Consider the following 23,316-nt stretch of genomic DNA (forward strand, 5'->3'; position numbering starts at 1 on the left):
CAAGAAAGAGCAAGTAATTAAATGGCAGAAACATTACAAGCCATTGAAGGAATTATAGTTTCAAATGGCATGTGGTACAAACTGTTCCTAAGCCACATATTTGTCAGGGGATATGCTAATTATTTTATCACACAAGCTGCAAGAAGAAAAGGTATAAAAAATCATATTGGTCTCCTGAAGATGATAAAATGTGGCTGATTCACATTGACAGATTCATGAAATGCCTCTGGCTTTATGTTTTTTTCTTGACATACAATTTTTTAAGGAGAAAAATAAGAACACACAGGGAAAAGTTAAGAAACAATAACCCTGAATATATGATCCTACAGTTTATCAAGTATGACTTATGAGCACTACAGATTTAGCTCCAGGATAACATTGCTGTCTAATTATGAGTCGTCAGACAACAGCTACGCGAACACATCAATTATGGACCACAGCCAAAAGCCCTTGAGATGTTGGAAATTAGCTTCCAATACTCTTGTTTTACAACTTGCATCATAAAGAATATTGTTAAGAGGGGAGCTGAAGACTAGTCATGGGATTCCAATCACTAAAACAAGGCACCGACCCCCACACATAATACAGCTCCAATAGATAACTACCAGTATTTGATATTGATGACTTTGAAGTAAAAATTGGAGATGTTCAGTTCAAAAGTCCAAAAGACAAATCAGTTAGCATAAGTAATATTATCAATAAACCCATAGAACAATAATTTCTTAAATTAAATGTTTCCTTCCAACTATTGTCCTGAAAAGTGTACATTTACATATAATGGATCTGACTGACAAGAGTCATTTTTATTATTATGCTATTCCCACTGCATCGCATTCCTAATTCTCAGCGGTAAATCTTCCTGGTGACTGTGGAGAAAAAAAAATGACATACGCAGAATATTGCGTTAATGTCAAAAAGGCACCAATTGGCCAATGACATAAACATCTAAGGCTTGTTTCACTCTTCAGTTTTATCTTGTCAGTTAAAATCCGCCAAAATAGCGGAAAGCGGATCCGTTGTTAACTGAAGTGAACGGATGGCAGCGGACCGGTTTTTTGACGGATCCGTTGGCTGAAGTATTTTAAAGGAACCGCAGCCTGGGGACGAGAGAGAGAGAGAGAGAGAGGATTTTTACCGTTCGCCAGAAATGATTTCAGGGTTAAATTTCCGGCTGAGATCATTCCTCCGGGCATGCGCTGTGCAGAAATGCGGATCCTTCAGCCACAAAAATGTTACAAGCTCCGTCCGGGCATGTCGGCGGATGCAAAAAAATTGGCGGACCCGCAAAAAAACGGATGCGACGGATGGCCATCCGTCAAGATCCGCCAGTAATGCAAGTCAATGGGAAAAAAAACGGATCCGCCAAACAAAATGGCGGATCCGTTTTTTTAGGAAAACGGCGGATCTTGACTGATGGAAAAAACTGAAGTGTGAAACAGGCCTAACAAAGAAAAAAAAAAGAAACTTCCCATTGTTTTGTTTTTTTAAGAACTCCTGACTTTGACAGTGAAAAGAAACTACTAAAGCAGGATGGCACTCTTGAAGCCCCAAAAAACTATAGGGAGAAAAATACTTTATCTAAAAAATTAATTAAAGCTGCCAAAAAGGAAACAGAGAAGCACATTGCTAAGGAGAGTAAAACTAATTCCAAACTATTCTTCAACTATACCAATAGTAAAAGAATCATAAATGAAAGTGTAGGCCTCTTAAAACAATGTGAGAAAAGAATGATGGTAGCTGATGAAGAAAAAGCTAATACATTAAACGCCTTCTTCTCCACGGTATTCATAGTGGTAAATGAAATGTTTGGTGAAATGCCGAGAGACAAAGAAAACCCTATATTAAGGGTCACCAATCTAACCCAAGAAGAGGTGCGAAATCGACTAAATAAGACTAAAATAAATATCTGGGTTCGGATGGCATACACCCACGAGTACTAAGAGAACTAAGTAATGTAATAGACAAACCATTATTTCTTATATTTAGGGACTCTATAACGACGGGGTCTGTTCCACAGGACTGGCGCATAGCAAATGTGGTACCAATATTCAAAAAGGGCTCTAAAAGTGAACCTGGAATTTATAGGCCAGTAAGTCTAACCTCTATTGTTGGTAAAATATTTGAGGGGTTTCTGAGGGATGTTATTCTGGATTATCTCAATGAGAATAACTGTTTAATGCCATATCAGCATGGGTTTATGAGGAATCGCTCCTGTCAAACCAATCTAATCAGTTTTTATGAAGAGGTAAGCTATAGACTGGACCAAGGTGAGTCATTGGATGTGGTATATCTTGATTTTTCCAAAGCGTTTGATACCGTGCCACACAAGAAGTTGGTACACAAAATGAGAATGCTGGGTCTGGGGGAAAATGTGTGTAAATGGGTAAATAACTGGCTTAGTGATAGAAAACACAGGGTGGTTATAAATGGTATATTCTCTTACTGGGTCTCTGTGACCAGAGGGGTACTGCAGCGGCCGGTGTTGGGACCTATTCTCTTCAACATATTTATTAACAATCTGGTAGAAGGTTTACACAGTAAAATATCGATATTTTCAGATTATACAAAACTATGTAAAGCAGTCAATATAAGAGAAAGTAGTATTCTGCTACAGATGGATCTGGATAAGTTGGAAACTTTGGCTGAAAGGTGGCAGATGCAGTTTCACCATGATAAATGTAAGGTTATACACAAGGGAAGAAGGAATCAATATCACCATTACACACTAAATGGGAAACCACTGCATAAATCTGACTTGGAGAAGGACGTGGGGATACTAGCTAATGATAAACTTACCTGGAGCAGCCAGTGCCAGGCAGCGGCTGCCAAGGCAAACATGATAATAATAATAATAATCTTTATTTTTATATAGCGCTAACATATTCCGCAGCGCTTTACAGTTTGCACACATTTTTCATCACTGTCCCCGATGGGGCTCACAATCTAAATTCCCTATCATTATGTCTTTGGAGTGTGGGAGGAAACCGGAGTACCCGGAGGAAACCCACGCAAACACGGAGAGAACATACAAACTCCTTGCAGATGTTGTCCTTGTGGGATTCGAACCCAGGACCCCAGCGCTGCAAGGCTGCAGCGCTAACCACTGAGCCACCGTGCTGCCCACAACATGATCATGGACTGCATTAAAAGAGGTCTGGATACACATGATGAGAGCATTATACTGCCTCTGTACAAATCCCTGGTTAGACCGCACATGGAGTGCTGTGTACAGTTTTAGGCACTGGTGCTCAAGAAGGATATAATGGAACTAGAATGAGTACAAAGGAGGGCAACAAAATTAATAAAGGGGATGGGGGAACTACAATACCCAGAGAGATTATCAATATTAGGATTATTTAGTCTAGAGAAAAGACAACGGAGGGGCAATCTAATAACCATGTATAAGTATATAATGGGACAATACAAATATCTCTCCGAGGATGTTTATACAAAAGGAATGTGATCGTCACAAAGGGGCATTCTCTGCATCTGGAGGAGAGAAGGTTTTTCCACCAACATAGAAGAGGATTCTTTACTGTTAAGGCAGTGAAAATCTGGAATTCCTTGCCTGAGAAGGTGGTGATGGCCAATTCAGTCGAGGAGTTCAAGAGAGGCCTAGATGTCTTCCTGTAGCGTAACAATATGGTATCTTACAGTTATTAGGTTCTTTAGAAGGATGTAGATGTGGGGAATTATTCTGACAGTATATAGGCTGAACTGGATGGAGAAATGTCTAAATATCTATCATTACACCCTAACAACTTTTGCGATTTGCTTTATTACACAATGTTCTACAATTTTCCCAATCTACCTAATGCCTAAATGTGTGTTTTTTTATACTATATTTCCTGTCAGGTTTTGTTTGATGCTGATGGATGATGTGGAAGATGAAAGTGCAGTGACAGCACTCTGCTTCTATCTCCACCACCAGGATAGCTTGAGTGAAAGAAGATGCCTTCAGGGGTAGACATATAAGAAATGAGTAACACCAATGCCACCCCACAGCTTTTAGCACCACCCTCAAATGAATCATCATCAGGGTGTCACTGGTGTCACTTTGTGCTTCTAGAACCACCCTCAAACCAATTGTCAGCAGGGACAGTGATAAGATGTGACTCCAGCATGGCTCTTGATGTCGATGTGTATGAGGGACGTGTCCCTTGATAACATCTTCTTTCAGTTATAAGCTACTGTGGTAGCAGAGATAAAAGCAGAGTGTGGGTGCTGAACTGCTTACATCTCCCACAGTGTCCATCACCCAGGATCCAGAATGTCTACAGAGGGGGTGGTGATGCAGGACACTAATAATTAACTGCAGTGCTGCCTCCGGTTCCAAGAGAGGTGATGGACACTGCAGGGAATGAGTACAGCCCAAGCCTCCTGTGATGTCACAATTGAGACTTCTTTCAAGTGAGGAGTCATAGAAAGTTGCCATGGTACAAATTGGGGATTTGATCAGGTGACCTGTTGCTGTGGTTGGTTCTTCTATCTGTTCAGCTATTGCTCTTTTCCTTCCCTGTCCAAATGCTTAATGTTCATTTTGGGTTTTTTTCTCCCTCCTTCGTTTGTTCTTTTCCAAGTGTTTTCCATTTTCCAAATTTTCTTTTTCCCCTATCACACTCTGGTGAGGCTTTAAATATTATCCCTTCACTGAAATTCCTTGCTGGCTATACTTCAAGATGGAATTTTGTTAAGAAGTTCCATCACTTCAGCTAATCCTTGCTGTGCGTCTGTTTACCTTCCCAGCACCTTCTACTTTTACCATTGTTAGGTTTATTGGAGCTTTTTCTAGTTTCACATATTTTTTGGGCTTTCCTTACTTTTCCCTCTTTACCCTTTTATGAAAGTGTCTTAAGTTTCTCACTCTGGGTCTTTATGTCCACTTGCATACTTTCCTCTCTCCTTGTTGGCTGTGATTTGCGGACTCCCTCGGATTCCACAGGAGGCATGAAAAACTCCTTGATGGACTCTCTAAAAGTCATGTCCAAGGTGGTGTTTTTAATTGTGCAACTAGCGATTGACCAAACTGTGCAGGATCCAGTTGGGTCTAGGTTCAGCTTCTCTCTATAGTTAGTCTTCCTTACTCCCATTACCCATTGGTGAGTGTGGTACATGCTTAACACAAGTGCAATAAAAAAAATTAAGGATTAGTTAGTTAGGAAAAAGTGTGAGGAATTTTGCAATAAAATAAATTACAAAAGTGATTAAGGTGTACATTTTAGTTGATGGACTACCATAAGTATTCCAATTATGACTTACATGAATTAAATGGTAGTAACTCAATGAAACCTCTTAAATATAAGTCTTATCACTATAATTTGACATTCTTGTTGTGCTACTTCAGAAGTAAAGTAGCCATAACCACAAAAAAAAAATCCCAGGAATTTCAGCCTTTTGGTCAATAGAATGAGAATATCATTAATCTTCAGAGTACAAGAGAAAAGTTTAATAAAAAAATGCATATCATGTTACCTTAAGGAAGTTTTAAAGGCTTTTCTATTTTCAAATTCATCTAAAGCTGCCATCTTTACTCAAAGTCTTTGGGAAGAGACAAGACTGTAATAATCAGAGACCATTATGTTTTTTGGATTTCACAAGCACCCCTTTTTTCCAATTTTTGTTGTAATACAGTTCACACAGTTAAACAAAAGAGTGAAACCACCCTGCCAATAACTTAAGGCAACTGCTGGGAGTAACCAGGCTTATCTGGTTCCAGTCAGACAGCATAAACAAACCCAACACATTTTCCTGCCCTCAACCCTTTTGTTATTTTAAGAGACACAGAAGGCTTAAAGTAGTGGCCTCACAATTCATTACCCTAACTCCCTTGTGCAAGGAAGAAGCATTACCACAACAGTGACAAAATGTATAGCGAGGCATTCATTTCCTGAAACTCAGCATTTATTCTTAACTTCTTTGTCCATGGCAGTTGGCTACCAACTAGGTCTTAATCTGTAAACAAATGATTTGCTTCACAATTAAACTATTAATTTCTTTTTTTTTCCCCTCTTCTTGGAGGTGGCTGGCGGCTCTCCAATCTGAAGGCTCATAGGTTTTTCTATTATTTAGTACTCATGATGGTTAAAAGGCAATAAGCTCATTTGGAGTTTATAAAACTATAAGCCGTCAACAAAAGCATTTAATGCTTCTCAGAAGCACAGTGGCTTTTGCCTGCAGAATTAATAATGGAAAAAAAGAAAGCAATGTACTTTGCAAATAGCGAAACAGGCAATCTACTTGAACTATAAAATATCATTTTGCTATTGTTTTGAACGCAATGACACCTTAGAAGGGAGATGCCAGGGAGGAAGCGGAATTGATTTGAATGACATTCATTTTACTATGCAAAAGAGAGGCACAACAAACAAATGTGCAATATATCATTGCACTCACCAGAAAGACTTTCCATGTCAGATGACTTTCACAAAAAAATAAGTAATTATTTGTCATTTGTTAGACTCATACCTCTGTATAAAGGTCAAAATAAGTACAACCATGTAACATACACAAGCCAACTATCACAGAACTCATTTTGTTTCCATTGGACCACAAACATCACAGTTGTTCATGAACTTTGAATATGGTTAAATTGTGATAACAGATATAGCCCACAGACAAAAGGGGTAATGTTTTTTATTTTTAGACTGAACAAAATTGCATTGCTAAACATGCATGTGTTTTCAATGGGGAGAGGGGAGGGTGCTGCTGTCAGAGAACTCTGGGAGTAGGTTATCTTCTATAGAGGTAAAAGTATTGACTGTTGACATTCAACATGCCAAAGCATTCTTTTCTTTGACAACATCTGTGGGTCCTATTTCACATAGAGACGCACCAGCGATCCTGACAACGATACGACCTGGTAGGGATCACTGGTGTGTCGCTACATGGTCGCTAGTAAGCTGCCAAACAGGCAGATCTCTTCAACGATGCACCAGCAATCCCGACAACAATGCGACCTGTTAAGTATCACTGGTGTGTTGTCACACAGCAGCTATTCTGAACGATTCCAGCCTGCGTCCCTGAGTTCTGCGTCGCCAACGAGGTCGCTCGTCAGTGTCAAACACAGCGATGCGCGCTGGCCAGAGGGACGTCAATGATGAAAAAATGGCCCAGGACATTTGAGCACGATCAGCGATATCCAGCAGGGGGGCCGGTCGCCGATATGTGTCACATGTAGCAAGACCGCGGGCTAGATCGCTGTTGCGTCACAAAATCGGTGACGCATCAGCGATCTCGCTAGTGATCTCGCTATGAGACGAGCCCTTAATTGTGTGTTTACACCTTATGACTGGTAGCTAAAAAAATGCCCATAGGCTATTTGGTTATTAGCTTTTTTCCACAGACAGACTGCACTTTAGATGCACACTGAATGGACTGTAAGGGTATGTTCCACGTAGCGCATGTTTTCAGGATTTGCTGCAGATTGAACTCAGCGTTCAATCTGCAGCATCCAGATGTTACAGCATAGTGGAGGGGATTTTATGTCTCCGCAAGATAATTCAGTTTATGGATAGGATGCGATGATTCACCACGCGTACAACAGGGGAGGCGCTTTGGGCGGAGTGGGGTTTCTGCTGCTTCCAAAGCGCTACAAGTACGCAACGTGGAAACATACCCTAATAGATTGTTCAGTGTGCACAGGCTGCCAGTTTTTAGGCGACAGCAAAGGTCCGGTTGCACAAGATGAGGCTCTGCCAAGAATGATAATCTTTTGTTGAAATCATTTCACCTGACAAACATTTTGTCTGTGAAAATTACCTGATTGTAGTGAAATGTAAAACATGTGTTTCTATTAATGCTCATTCACAATAATCTGCAGTTTAAGTGCATCTACAAGAGATCAAATCAGATGGCCATGCCAAAAACAATAGTTTCAGTTGACATTAATCAAGAATCTCAGTCAAAGAAAAAAGAAACATCCGGCACTGTCCCTGAGAAAGAAATACCCGCAAAGCCACTTATAACCGCTATCAGTGTGACACCTGTAGCCCTTGCTGAACGGGTGCTCTATCCATGTGAAGAAAAAACATGAAATATCATAGTAGAAAAAGACAGCAGGATGGCACTCACCGTTCTCTTGAAATGATTCACTTTATTTCATATTAATAAAGCATAGGCAATGGCACGGGAGAAATGCAAAAAGACGGATGACAGCCGTTTCGTGCACAGAAACAGCTGTCGTCCGTCTTTTTGCATTTCTCCCGTGCCATTGCCTATGCTTTATTAATATGAAATAAAGTGAATCATTTCAAGAGAACGGTGAGTGCCATCCTGCTGTCTTTTTCTACTATTAATCAAGGATCTACCCAACTAACTACCATGAGGATCGATTCAACTAACATTAAAGGTCAATGATAAAAATGTAAATTATATATTATATAGACAATGTAAGCCTATTTCACATTGAGACATACTTTTATTTACATGCCTCAATCTTACCATGTACATTAGATTAAATTTAGTCAAACTTGCCAATTTTAAAGGGGTCAGCCAACCATCAAACGTATATAGGTGATCTCACTGTTGCTCTCCTTGGAGGACAACAAGGATTGGATATTTGTGGTTCAGTGGCCTGATTCTTTTGTTTGAAGGAAAAATAAGCAGCTACCAGATAATTCTGGTAGCTACTCCATCATAGAAAACACTAACACTTAAGCCAAGCATTCCTGAGAATGGTGTAGAAAAGGTAGGGGGATGGGTGAACAGCTGTCAGACAAATCTTAACTTGTCCAACAGCTATCTAATGTGTATGGTCAGCATTAGGTAAGAGCACAACACTTGTACATGGATACTGATAACACCTGTTTATCACCAGACTTTATTTGTTTAGGAAGACAACATTGTCTTTGCTCAGATAATTTAGGGGGGATACTAAAAATGCAAAACACTGGGTGAGCTACATTTCTTCTAGTCACTGTCAGTATAAACAGTCTCTAGATGGTAAGAGTAAACATTCACTGATTACTTCATGACCTAACTTAAGGAGATAGACAAACAAGTATCAAAGGGGTCAACTATTCTCAAATTTCTGAGAACAATTGGTGGGATGGATGAATTGCACTCATTAATGTCATAACTTGACTGTTGATATTGTATTGATGTGCAACAGATATATATATGTAGGTGTATATTTATCTTGATGTTTTTCCTGAGATTCATCTGGAACAAAGTTGTGGGGGATGGTGTAGAATGTACTGGCAACATCCCCTATGAATGTTAGGAAGAACATCAAGAAGCCTCCAACATTGCAAGCTTCATTGCACTCTGAAGGCAATGGAATAACAAATTGCAATAGCTTTGTTCTAGCCTTTTCTGCAAGAAACAATATTTTTCTGCTGCTAGCATACCAATGTCTGATAGCTTAGAGCTTTATATTGCTATGGTAAAATCAGAAGGACATTCTTAACATTTAGTAGACTTCAACAATGCTGATGAATTATTTACTGATTTCATAATTTTATCATTCATTATATAACTAACACTTTGCGTTAAATAATAAAAAAAAAAGTCCACACAAGAGGAAATTACTTTTTTTAAGGAGTAAAAATTGGAAAAAATGATAAATTTGATTAGGTAATGATCCAGCATAAGAAGACAAGTATGGCTAACCATTCTCTAGTAGTTTTAGAGTATACATTTTAGACTATATCTAAAACATCTAACAAGAAGTCAGTTGTGTGCTTCATTTTTAAAATTTACTTTAATGCCTAAGATAAAAAACCCATACAAAAGCTGATACCAATAGCTGGTATTCATTGGAACCCTTCAGAAAGGTCAGCTATGTGAAGTATACACTTGAGAGATTATATGCCTTGTGAAGATCTACCCATTTCAGGGCAATACTACAAAATAATCCCTGCTTCTAGAAGACTACTTTAGATTCGGTAATGCTGTGCAATGATATGTGCTTGAATTATGCATGAATGATACAGTTTAATTATGTTAGGGATCAGAAGGCTGGATCAGTAAAAAATCATTTAATTCTTGTCAGTGTGTGAGCTGAAGCAAGCTTTAACAATAAAGCCATAGAAATAGCGTAAAAACTATTGTTTTCAATGGAAAAAAAAAAATCTGCTTAAAAAAAGGAAATCCCCAAAAATCCACAGCCTTATTATTTTTTTTGCTACATTCTGAATGTGGAAATTTCAGTCACATTTTGCAACTAATTGGAAGCAGATTAGGATTCTGCCTAGGGGGAATGTTGTCAGACTAGGAGCTGGAGCAAATGAAGAAAGAGGTGAAAGTATTGTGAAGAGCTGACAGATTTACAGTGCTCAAGGCAATAAACGGGTACTAGATGAAAATGAATATGCTTTACTGTAATGCATGCAGTTCTGTCAGTCACATCTGAACAGCAACGGCATAAAACTAGGAAACAATGACTTTTAACTTATTTTATAAAAGGTTCTGACCTGCATGTTAAGTAAAAATAAGTGGTAATTTAATTCTGAGTAAGCTTTAGAAAAAACAGAGAAACAAAATATTATGTTGTGTAATGTGTGAGTTTAATGGGAAAAAAAAATCTCTAGTGCGTGGTACAATGGAAATATGTGGGCATGGTGGAAATTTAGAGGAGTCATTACATAAAAATGTATCTAGAACAAATGAAAATGTAGGAGGTCTCATTATATTTATACATGTAATTATTGTAAGTCCTGATCATTCACGTAATAAAATGATATTTTTTTAGACTTTTTTGCCTACTAGCTCTTTTTTCTCCTTATACACACATCATATTTTCAATGTATGTGCCACATATATATTATTTTCAGAACATAAACTAATAAAAACAACAACAAAGACAAGCCTTACAGAACATGCAGGAGCAGTGATCCCAAACTAATGGTATTCAAGCTCCACTTTTCTCTTGCTTTCTTGTGAGTGACCTCTCTTCCTATTCTGTGAATGTGATTGTTTCAGCTGTGTTCAGAGTAGGAAAGACACTAAATAATACCAGCTCAATGTATGCACTAAATGCCATTACCTAATTATTATTCTGGGTTTTGCCTTCTCTCAACATGATTGTTTCCAAGCAGGAAGTATCACGGCTCATTGGGTGGTCCATGACTACAACAAATTAGTCTAACTAACCCACACTTTGTATGTTTGACTATGGCCAATGAGGTTAAGTTATAAAGTGGAGACGGAAGAATAAACTGTCAGTTTAGAACACAAGTCGAAAAGATCACAGGACATTTCAATTAATGAGTACAAATATACAAAAGTTTTGAAATCCTCAAGATTGCCTCCACTAAACAAGAAACAGATTTTTCTGTCAAAAGCAGATGCTGTGAAATTCACAGAAAGACATGGAAAAATATCTTGGTTTTTTTGGGGGAGGGGGAATGTTGATGATCATTTGTAGTGATAAACTACAAAATCAGCTTTAATTGAAAAAAAATGTTCTAATGTTTTAAAACTACAAACAGCAGGTCGTTTAAATGTAGAGATGGAAATTGATGATCTCGAAATCAAGGTTAAACATTGGGCAATTGGGCTTTAATTTTTTCTTCAGAAATGTCAAAAATGTCATTGATATTATAGTTTCAACATCCATGTAGGCATTCTGTACTCATTAAAAGGCTAGCAAATATGGGTTTGAATTTTAAGTGCCACTAACTGTGAAAATGAGAGTTTGTCAAAAGAGTAACGATGGTGGAACTATTCTTTAAAAAATGAAAAATGTTCATTTATTTACCGTTTGAGATATTTGTCGGAATGAAAATGACTCCCAGGCTAAACATACAAGATGAAAAGTGCTGCAACATTGCAGTTCTAAGGTTATAATAAAGGCCATATTTGATAGCATTATCCATGTAGTGCGGTGAACCACACACAAACAAACAGCTCTGTCTGGAGAATGAGAACCGTAAGGATTACCTTTCCAATTCAAACATCATTATTGCTTTTTAACATGAGCCATCCAAATTACCAAGCCAAAAACAGGTAAAAGGAAATCCAAAAAAATTTGGTCTGCTTGTATATTTTGTAAACTGAGTCTGCAGGTTTTTAAATGCCACTTATTACTTATTTAACCCTTTTAGAATGTCTGCTATAAAAGTCATCTCCAAGGGTAAAAGTTCATGATTGTTAGAAACTGATAATTCCTCGTACAACTGTGTTTTCATGGCTGGAACATTAACAACCTGTGGAAATGTCATAATGTTTATAGAAACCTGGATTTTAGAGACCAGAGACTGATATTTTCCTGCACACGTAACCCTTTTTCTGAGTATAAATATTACATCTGTATTCTAAGTTTAGCCTTGAAGAGAAAGTGGTTTCAAAAGGTTTTGAAATGATTTTCTTTGATGGGAAGCTATTTGATGGTTTAAAGGACATTTTTCAGAAAGGAACCTGGAGAGCATTAGGAAAGGTTAGTGTGATGAAATCATACACTGAGTGATACTCATTAAAACAGTTTTATGTGTGTTTAATAAAAGATTGGGGTGAAGTAATATACAGTATGTCTGAATTATGGTGACCATACACCTAAATGTTGCTTACTCTAAGCATTTAAACATACTGTTGTCATGAGACTGGCTGACCATCTAAAGTACATTGAGCCTCTCTACCCTTGCTTGACAGTTGATGTTGAAGGAAACAAGGATAGGGTTTGCTGAGTTTCAATGCAGGATCATTTTGTTCTCCAATGAGTTAAGCTATAGGGTCTGGCAACAGCTTTGACACTCAGCCTATTGGGAATTCAGGAAACATACTTGTTTGCTCACAGCTTTTCCTCCTGCTCCCCCACTGTGGAAGAGGGAATATGGAGCTGCTAGACATCTCTGGCAGGTAGTTATTCACAAACAGGATAAATAGAACATAGCATGTTCAAGTTCAACATGGCGAACCATTTTCACCTCAACATCTACTGTTGGGGTAGAGTCAGGACAATCCATCAACATTAGAGCCTACTAAAATTAGTTGGCTATGGTGACATTCATCAAACATGTATTGCCACTGCCAGCGAGGTAGGGTGTGGGCTCAACTCCTGAGCCCACTGCATACATAGGAAGCTGACATACTATTATGTTTCATCAGGAGAGGGTTAAGGCTAAATTGCAATCTGACACAGGGCTGTTAAAGTTGGAAATCCCATTTTGAGTAACTTTTATTTACAGGTAATCATGGTTGATGCTATACGCTTTAGTACTGCACCTATAACAGTATTGTCTAGTATGTTTTTTTCCTAAATTTTAAATAAACATTCTGCACATGGTATTAGAGTACTGATAACTCAATTATCCTGTGTTTTAATAGACTTAGGGTCCCGTTACATTTAGCAATGCACCAGCGATCCCGATAACGATACGACTCGGTCAGGATCGCTGGTGCATCGCTAAATGGTCGCTAGTGAGCTGCCACACAGGCAGATCTCACCAGCGATGCAGCAGCGGTCGTTACTTACCTGTCACACGCAGCGATGATGAAGTCCTCTGCCCGCGTCCACGCGTCGCTCGTTGGCGCCAGCAGGAAGCGGCCAACGAGAAATGGCCCAGGACGTTCTCGTGCGATCAGCGATAGCCAGTGGGGGAGCCGGTCAGAGGTAAGTGTCACACATAGTGATATCGCTAGCAATACCGCTGCTGCGTCACAAAATCGGTGACGCTTTAGCGATATTTCTAGCGATATCGCTATGTGTGATGCCCCCTTTAGAAAGGGCATACATGACAAAATTCTAATCCATCAATCACTGGTCCCTGATATTTTGGGGTCAAACAACAGCATAAACCAGCCTTAAAGGATCCAAAGATGAGTAACTTGTTTCTTCATTCTAGACTAAGCACATGATAAATAAAGCCAGATGGAGCTGTCATTCAACACCTTTCACCTGCATTTTGCAATCTGCCAGACTTTCCCCATTTATGAGATTATCATTACTTGATGTGGAGATGGTTTTAGCCTTGGATCGTGAATAGAACACTTTGTAAAAAAATGAACTTTGTGCAATTCAAAGACAAAGATAAATGTTTGTGTGAATACTGTCCAAGTGAATGTAGACAGGTGAGGAAATAAACTAAACAAATCAATGGCACAATGAAAAGACTTCTACTTTTATGCTTGGCTTTATAGTCCAAGTCTGGAAAAAGCTCAAAAACATTTGTGTGAATGTTCTCAATAAGATCATACCATTCTGTCATTTCAAACATCTGTCACCTCTTACTGCTTACATGGCAAAGAAGAATAAGGTCTTGGAAGAAAAGCAACTAAATAAAAGAATCTATTGACACCATTCATTCAACATCTCAAATCTAGTTTCAGGGAGAAATAAGACTCTCCCCATTCCACTATGCTGCTGTCTTCACAGTGTAACATGAGTGTTTAAACCTGAATAGAAGCACAACATATATTCAAATGCAAAACATACCATTCCAATTACAGTGAGAACTAAGGTGTAATCAGCCTTTTATCCTCTAAGTCCTTCACAATAGAAGAATGTACAAAACCGCCGGAGGTAAAAGTTCATTCACAGCAAGACAAATATTCTCCACTCCATATATCCACTCAAGAGTGGAATATAAAAGGTTTTCCATATGTCCATACACCATGCCATCTACACAAACATTCACATGTTATCATATATTAAGATAAGTTTTTAAAAATAAATCTTATTGGAAATATATATGGAACTTTAAAGAAAGACATAATTTTAGTTTTAAACTTCAACAAATGTATATATGAAGGTATATTTGCACTGCACGATTATTGTGAACGATTGTTCCTAGGAATGCTATTGTAACGATAATCAGGCAGTGTAAACAGGCTGCCCATCATCCTACTAATGAGTAAAATGCCTGTTCAATGTGTGAAATGATATTCTAGTTTTCTTTAAAAGATCTTTGTTCTCAGCAGTATATTGTACTGTGTAAACAGGACCTCTATGCCAAGAATAATGGCAGCCTGTGAGCACCGAGTGATACATTACTGATCATTCTGTGTGCATTGAATCGTAGTCTGCCTATCTACCATATTTTTCAGATTATAAGTTGCATCGGACCATAAGACGCACTCCAAATTTTCAGAAGGAAAATAGGAGAAAAAAAATAATGTGTCAAATGGGGCTCCATCTTACAGTCTGAATTCAGCTTACCAGGTGGGGAATCGGCAGAGGTGGAGGAGTGGTCACATGGTCACAGGGGAGCATGATCACAGGTATTGTTCGGTGGTCCAGGCTGGTGAGTTGGCCTCCGGTAAATCCCATCCCAGGCTGGTGTGGTGGTGGTGCTCTGGAATTCCCGATGGCTCCGCCGGCATTTTGCGACAGGTTTGGTTATGGTACTCTGTGGTGTGGTGGGGCTCCGTTGGCATTTAGTGATAGGTGCGGCGGTGATGCTCTGTGGTGTGGCGGGGATCCGCCGGCATTTGGTGAAAGAATGCTCAGATTCAGATCTCGACAATGAGATCTCGCGTCACAGAGCACCACCGCCACACCACAAAGCATCACCACCCCACCACAGAGAATAACCGCCGCACAAGCCTGGGAAAGGAGGCTGCATCGCCCTGCAGCGTCGGACCGGCACTGCCGCCACAGTATTTTGTAAGTATATTTTGACTATAAGACGCAGCCTCATTTTCCCCACAAAATGTTTGGGGAAAAAAAAGCATCTTATAGTCTGAAAAATGCGGTAAACTGGCTACTAAATGTTTGACGGTCAGCAAACAACTAGCTGATGAGGTGCATTTAAGTGCTTCAAATCAGCTGGTGTAACTCCACCTTCAGTCTTTGTATAGATAATAGCTATTATTTATGAAAATGTTGAGATTGATTATAGGCTAAAAGGACAATGGAAAATGTGTCATTATCCAGACAAAAGCTTTTGTGCTGCAGCAACTATTCACCTGACAGAGTGGTGAGAAAGCACAACTCTTATCCAATGTTTAAATCAAGATAGTATGGAGATTCAGCTGTGCTACACTGTTGACATATCAATGAATATGGATGTCCAGAGTAGATTTAAGTTAGTAGAATAGGTATTGCCAATTATTCACGTGTTTAAAAGTACATCTGACTTCTTCATCAGAACAACCATAAAGACCGTTTTATGGTTTTCCTGATGAAGAAGTCAGTTGCTCTTCGAAATGTGTTCAGAGTAAGCCACAATACCTATTCTGCTAATTTAGAGAAGCTAGCAGTTCAGCTTATTCTCCCCCCCACCTTGGCTTGCTGGACGTAATTTCTTCTGTGAATGTTACAGATGCCATTGTTTATTCGTGCCTGCGCATTGATAAGGCCGTTCGCCCTTGTGCAGTATGCTTTGCCCAACTGTGGGCAAAGCATATAATTGCTACTGCACATGCGCCAGTATTGTTCCCTGCGTCTATGATCCGGAAGTTTTCATATGCATATGAAGACTTCCGGGTCATAGACGCAGGGAAAAATACTGGCGCTTGCGCAGTAGCGATTATATGCTTTGCCCACAGTTGAGCAAAGCATACTGCGCAAGCGCAAATGGCCTTATCAATGCGCAGCGCGAAAAAACAACGGCATCTGTGATATTTACAGAAGAAATTGCGTCCGGCAAGCCAAGGTGCGGGGGGGAAGGAAAATAAGCCACGCCCATCGGACTGGACGGCGGCGATTTCCATAAATCAGAAGAGTGATAAAAGAGGTATTTATGCATCAAAGGTGCGGGGACAGGGGATCAAAAGTACAACTAGAATACTTAGGTAACACACAATTCAATGATATCTTTACATGATATCTCAAAAAAAATGGGTTACAGATTCCCTTTAAGCCTCTACCTGTGATGCCTGTCAGGCTCTCTCATAGAAAGCACAGAAGTGCTCTCCTGCATTTGAGGGAGGTGGGCGAGATAACTGCTGACCAAATGATCAGCTAAATCATTGTTCAGCTGACTGCTATCAAAATGTATGTAAGGGCATAAATCACCACTAATCACATTAAAGATGACTAAAATGTGGAAAATCTTTGATTATCCAATTGATACATTGCATAATAATAATAATCCTTATATAGGGCCAACCTATTCCGCAGCGCTGAATCATTTATCTCCACCATATATGACAATGAATGTTTAAATTTGGACCTGTATTTTAGTCTCTCTTGTCTTAAATGGTGGAAATAGGGTTCTAGAATAAGAGTATTGCTGGCTGATGAATCAAAAATACTAGCACTCATCTTTACTAATCATGTCTGAAAAAAATACAGGAAAACAGCAACTATGGTTATATTTGTAGCACTGTAAATCATTGACTGAGGCAAAGAAGACCATCCCCAAACTAGGTGACAGTTCTTACGTGTAGCAGAGTGCAAGTAATATTCAGCATACACACATTCACAAATTAAATAAAAATAATGAGCAAAGATACAGTGAACACCAGTAAAATGTAGTAGACAGGCTGGATTGCAAATACAATTGCCTTCAGAATGCTGCTTCTCTGTAAGGATGTGTTGACATCTCCATGTACAGTTTTAGCAAACGCATATCTACACCTTGTATCAGCCTTATGCGCACTGTTTTACATTTTTAAAGACACTGCTGTCCTATTATAATCATGTCAAAAGATCTGTGTTTTCCCTTTTGTTACAGCTATGACAAACCCTCCCTGCAGCTTAACCATTAACATGTCTGTTGCCTGTCAGACCCCTCAAAGATAATGTCATTTATCTGAGGGTGGCACAAGACCAGTCATTAGCCTCAATAAAAGACCTCAAACAAAGGCCAGATGATGTTTTCCTTTTCATTGCTTGTATGCTGGCAGGTCACAGTTGTAATGGATGAATCACTAAAATGTAAGTTTAAACCTCAACAGGAAAAAAGTGTTGGGACATAACATTTTTATTAGGTGATTTGCCACTTACCAGACCACAAAGCTAAAAACATTTATTTTCCCACTGAATAATGGACTTGATATATACCACATATATACTGTCATTTGCTATACAATCACAAACAGATGATACTATTCCAAAAATCAATGAAATGGGATGTTGTCCAATTCCATGAAATTCACTCACTGATGTGGTATACACACTTTGTAATAGTAAAACTGTATGCAACATCACAAAAGATCCTAGGATATAATAAAACCCTTGTGTGGTTCAATGCAGGGAGGTGGAAATTAGGAGCAGATGTTTTTTCTTATATTAGTTTCTGCAGAAGAATACCATGAGTTGTAACTAAAGGTAGATATATTACTAGAGAAATGCATTCAGTTTATGCTGTGTACTCATGTGCAACCAAAAGGCAAACTCATGTTTTCATCCCAACATGAACTAGTCAAATATATAGGATGTGTAATCTAGATTGTCAGAAGCCGCAATGAATTACAAATCATAAATGGTATGTAAATGTTGTCATCACATCACAAGCACCGTACACATTAGACTAAACTTGAAACCCACTGAAACTAGGATTATATTCACCCCCTGACAAAGAGGTGCGAAACGTGCGTTTGGGGGGCAGGCACATGCATATAACAAGCCACAATGTAAGTTAGCATGTATAGTTATATTGTTTGATTTTTGTGACACTTAGCCAATTTCTGAGATACTATTCTCAAGCAATTCAATATTCACTATCATCCCTCAAATGCCTTTACAATTGCATATATTTGGTCTGGTACATTAACTTTATGCGTTCCCTGCAAATTGTAACACCTATGATTTTATTTATTTCATTGGTATAAATTTATTAACTTGATGTTTGATATATAATAAAGAACTTTTTGGGCCTAATGTTTGGGCTATTTTGAATGCCCAATTTGTCTTTCAAAGTTTCATGTATTTTTAGAGTTCTTTTGCCCAAGTTTTCTTCATGGTGTATCAGTATTTGTAATTTTTTGTGTTTTTCAGACAAAGATTCTAATGAGTATGGGGACTTGACTGTTCCCCAACAGATGATGTTGGGGAAGAGAGGATTGGTATGGTGAAATTTCAACAACCGATCATTTTATTGGGCACAGGATTCTGTCAGTGACTCCTTCATACAGAACACATGAAGCACTGTCAAGCATTATTGTGTATCGAGGGACTTGGTAGACAGCTATTTAATGCGCATGTGGACCATAATCTTACAAACTGAGTACAATTTGAGACTCTTCAATGCCTCTTCTCTTTACAATGTAATTTTCAATTAGCTATTTAAAAACACACAACTTCTATTTGAGGAAGCAGAACCCAAAGTAAAATGGAATCAAGTTATTTCAAAAGCCAAAAGGCAAGAGTTAGGAAAAGCTGACCAAATCCATAAGACTATGATCAGCTAGAAGGCAGCTGATTCGTCATCTTGAAGACTGATAATATATACTATTTGATAATCAACATGCAAAAGTTGTAAATGGTGGACCAAACTCGGCAAATCATGATATGTGCTTCTCTTTTAAGCCAATAATGAGAGCAAAAATCTAACCTGTCAAGATGTATTTTTGGCACAAATTAGTCTGATGAGTGTGATCATGACTGATTGTTCACATGTAATTTCTAAATTATCATGCTAAAAATTGTCCATTTTGCCCAACTTTAATCACTTGTGTATGGGCAGCTTAAGGAACCTCTACTATAAAATGACCAAATTGTGTTATAAAATTGGTAGTCCAAGCCTAGGAGAAATGACAAATCTCCAAATCTCCAGTTTTTCATTGTATATCCTAACTTACCTCTGTGGTGCTATAGGACAAAACAATTGAACCGTTTCTACTAATCAGAAATGTCCATAACATAATGTAAGTATAATAAATCAAAGCTTAAATCAAATTCTTTATTTGATTTCAACAGCTCAGGCCATGTGCTGATTTGCCAACACTCAGAGGCTGCACTATTAAATAGTATGATTAAGTAAAAACCCACTAAGATCTTGAACCAGGCTTATTGTCAGGCACCCATATTTAGCAGTCCATTTAATTGCTAAATTGCTTATGTAGATTTAAGAAGTGGCTGCTGTGAAGCCTCAATAGACTTTGTATTTCAATTAGAGTCAGTGACCTTTTTGACCCAGTGTTTTAGTCTGAAGAAACTGCAGGTTATATTCAAGGCATTGAAGAGGCACCATAATCACAACCTCCAATACATTAATCAAGTTGGACTTTATGCAGCTATAAAGTGATTTGGAAACTGATATAACCTAATATTATACTATTTTTCTTAACAAAAAGTATGTTTGAAAGACATTATGTTAGTTACACGGTCAAGAAAAGATAAAGCGAGAAGGTCATTGTTGACCTAAACACAATCCATAGCAGTTTGCTTTCTCGAACAAGAACAAAGTAAATTTGATATGACTGATTAAGATATTCCCCGCTGAACTTTGCAACCTTCTTCTTGACAAACATTGCTTTGGTCAATCGGATATATAGAATAACAGGAAACCCATTAAGCCCCATTGTTAATTCCTGGGACCTAAATTCCTGATTACCTGATACAAGTATCATTTTTACAAAAGATTTTGTAATCCCATGGTTTTAGTTACTTTTGAACCATAAAGTAGAGCAATTTTTTTTTAAATTGGCTCAAAGCCTTAGACCATGCATCATTTGGTTTGCTTACTTTACGGAGTCACGTACAGACGCTTGAACATTTTACGCTCATTATTTTCTGACTCAGTGAAAAAGTAAAGTAGGATAATTGTTTCACATAGAAAGAGTAAAGTGGGATAACTGTTTCCCATAATGGGAAACAACATATTAAAGGTTAATATAAGATGTCTAAGACTTTACATATCAGCTCCCTGAGGAAGCCCACGTGAAACGCGCGTTGGGGCTGCTATATATGTGGTATAATTGGACCTATTTGGGTAAGAACTCCCCTTCTTAATTGCACTTTGGCACTTTATTCATGTGGAGTGGTTCAGACTGTTTTGAGTTGATTATTGATATTGAATTTCACTACGCCTATTAAAGCCTACTCCATATGAGTGGCCATATACACTAGGGCACTTTAGGATTGTTTTTTCATACTGGTTTATAGGGGTTTAATATACCCGGTCCTTATTTTATATTATATATACCACCTATTTGTGTACTGTTCATGTCCTTTGTACTATTGAACAAACTGTTATCCAAAATTTATTTTAATTTGTATTTTATTGTATGCAATATTAATAAAATTGTAAATTTTTATAACATTCTATAAACAGCTTTTTGTACTCCTTTCTCTGTGGTTTGGTATATCGGGACCAAGTAGCTAGGAAACAGAATAAAAATTAATTTCACATGATGCAAGTCTTGGACAACCAGTCAATCAATTACCCCAGCTCCAATGAGAGTCTTCATTTGTCACTCAGTGCTGCCTGTGTAAGCTTGTCTTTTTTATTGCCCACACATTTGGACATAATTCATTGCGCTTGAGAAGCTTCCGTTCTTCCAATGATCCAGCCATTTTCTAGGCAGAACATTCATTTTAATGTTTCTGGAGGTTACCAGTATTTTAGTTCTGGTCAATCCAAACTTGATCGTGAAAATCTTTCTGCTAGTCTGCTACCGAGTTGCTCATTTGTAGAAAGTAAAAAATACATAAAATAATTGCAGGTGGAAAAAAAAAACACTTGTTTTTATTAGCAGTAAATGAGAAAATTCCTAACAATTCTATAGAATCTAGGTGACCACTATAAGATATCACAAGAATCTGAGTGGTTTAAAAAGGAAATATTTGCTTGAGGCAGGCCAGGAGGGGAAGGTGACAAAGAATACAACATTGTGATGTAAAACATGACTTTACTCTTTCAATGCCAAAGAAAGCTTCAGAGATTGCCTGGTAATTGAATTCACTGCAGAGTTAATAACCGAAGCCATAAAAAACACAACAATGGCTAAAATATAATTCTCACACACATTTTATCTCTGAAGGAGCGCTGTGAAAGGAATTATTAAGAGAAGCAGGGAAACCACAGCATGCTAATCTTTGTTGCCATGACAGCAGCCTTTGAGATCCTGAAATGTACAGATTGCCAGCTAAACAAAATTGTTGATTGTGAACATTTGGCTGGAAGATTAAAAGGCTAAAGGGGATATAAAAGGGCGGTACCTCCCACATTCCAGGAAGCCACTAAATCCAATCCAAAAGACCTGACTCCTTAACCAGTGCTATTATAATCACTGGATTAGGGCAATTTATCTGGACTGTTAAGGCTGATTAAGAAACTGCACATTACAGATTATTGACAGGCAAAAAATACCTACAGTAAAAAGAGCTAAAGCATAAACAAAGGCCGACAAGTGTATGTCATACATAGATTGCTGCCGGGAAAATGTCATTACCATTCTGCTCCTTCACACTTATTGTGCAATGCTCGCTGTACGCTTGTAAAAACACGCACAAGAGTCGATCACATCTCGAATGTTTACGAAACAGGTTACAGAAAAAAAAATCCTAGAAATATAGTGTCCTGATAATTTACCTTTCATTGATCAAATTGTTTGTTTCATAATTGATTTATTTAGCAATTGGTTTGTTTTACCCCCCTCCAATTAAAATGTTTGCTATTATAGGCCCTTTTTTACTTTTTTTAAGCAAGAGTTAAAACAAGTGGGTCTAACAAGGAGCGCAGAATGCATAATCTTCACAGTACTTAATTCGTGAAGGGAGAGAAAAAAAGGCACACCACACACACAAGAGTTCACAGCCTGGAGAATGCATTTGACCCTTAATTATCAATCAACAAAAGCACTAGTTCCCCAGAGAAACCTTACGCCCTCTGGATAACTGCTAGTAAATAACCTGCCTCAATGAGCAGCAAGAATAGCCATTCTCCATAACCAGTCCTAACATTTGATTTGCTCATGTGCTTTCAAGCTACTTAGCATTCACACAGTTCAAGACAGACTGGTTGAAATCAAAGGAGTGCCTGAAACAGTGCTGTCTTGCATTTCTTGAAATAGCTCTCTTGTTACATCCTTTATTTTTTTTTCTCCTCACTGCAATCCTATCTAGTACAGCTCTGCCAATGCAAGAGAATACATGAGACACCTCCCCCACCCCATGGGCAAACAGAGCAGATTATTGTAACCATGTCATCTCTCACTGGTTGTTTATACTCTAGCCTGTTGTGCAAATAGAGCTGGCTGCTACAGGCAATAAGAATTATGGGGGAGGGGTGGAATAGTAGCTACATTAACACAAGATAAACATGGGAAACAAAACAAAGGAGAAAAAGAACTTGTCCGGCTAAATGAAAGCCAATGAACATGAACAAGTTAGAGACCACTTGTGCACGCAAGCAATAGATAGGAACCTCTTTGATAAAAATCCTGATATTCTTATTGTTTGAGTAAATGGGGAGAAAAATAGTATTTACAAACAAAACAGCTTGTCAAAAATGTACTCTTCTGTCTAGAACACTTGTCTTAAAAGAGTGG

The 23,316-nt window shown here is 38.3% G+C and overlaps 1 protein-coding gene across 6 annotated transcripts in view; it reads right to left on the minus strand.

Moving 5' to 3' along the window:
* ZNF608 (zinc finger protein 608) overlaps positions 1-23,316 on the minus strand; it is a 131,361-nt gene that overhangs the window by 93,763 nt on the left and 14,282 nt on the right. The gene's annotated exons all lie outside the window — the stretch shown is intronic.

The sequence above is a fragment of the Dendrobates tinctorius genome, unplaced genomic scaffold (genome assembly GCF_039654945.1).
Source record: "Dendrobates tinctorius isolate UK_male_01 unplaced genomic scaffold, ASM3965494v1 ptg000003l, whole genome shotgun sequence".
Lineage (NCBI taxonomy): Eukaryota > Metazoa > Chordata > Amphibia > Anura > Dendrobatidae > Dendrobates > Dendrobates tinctorius.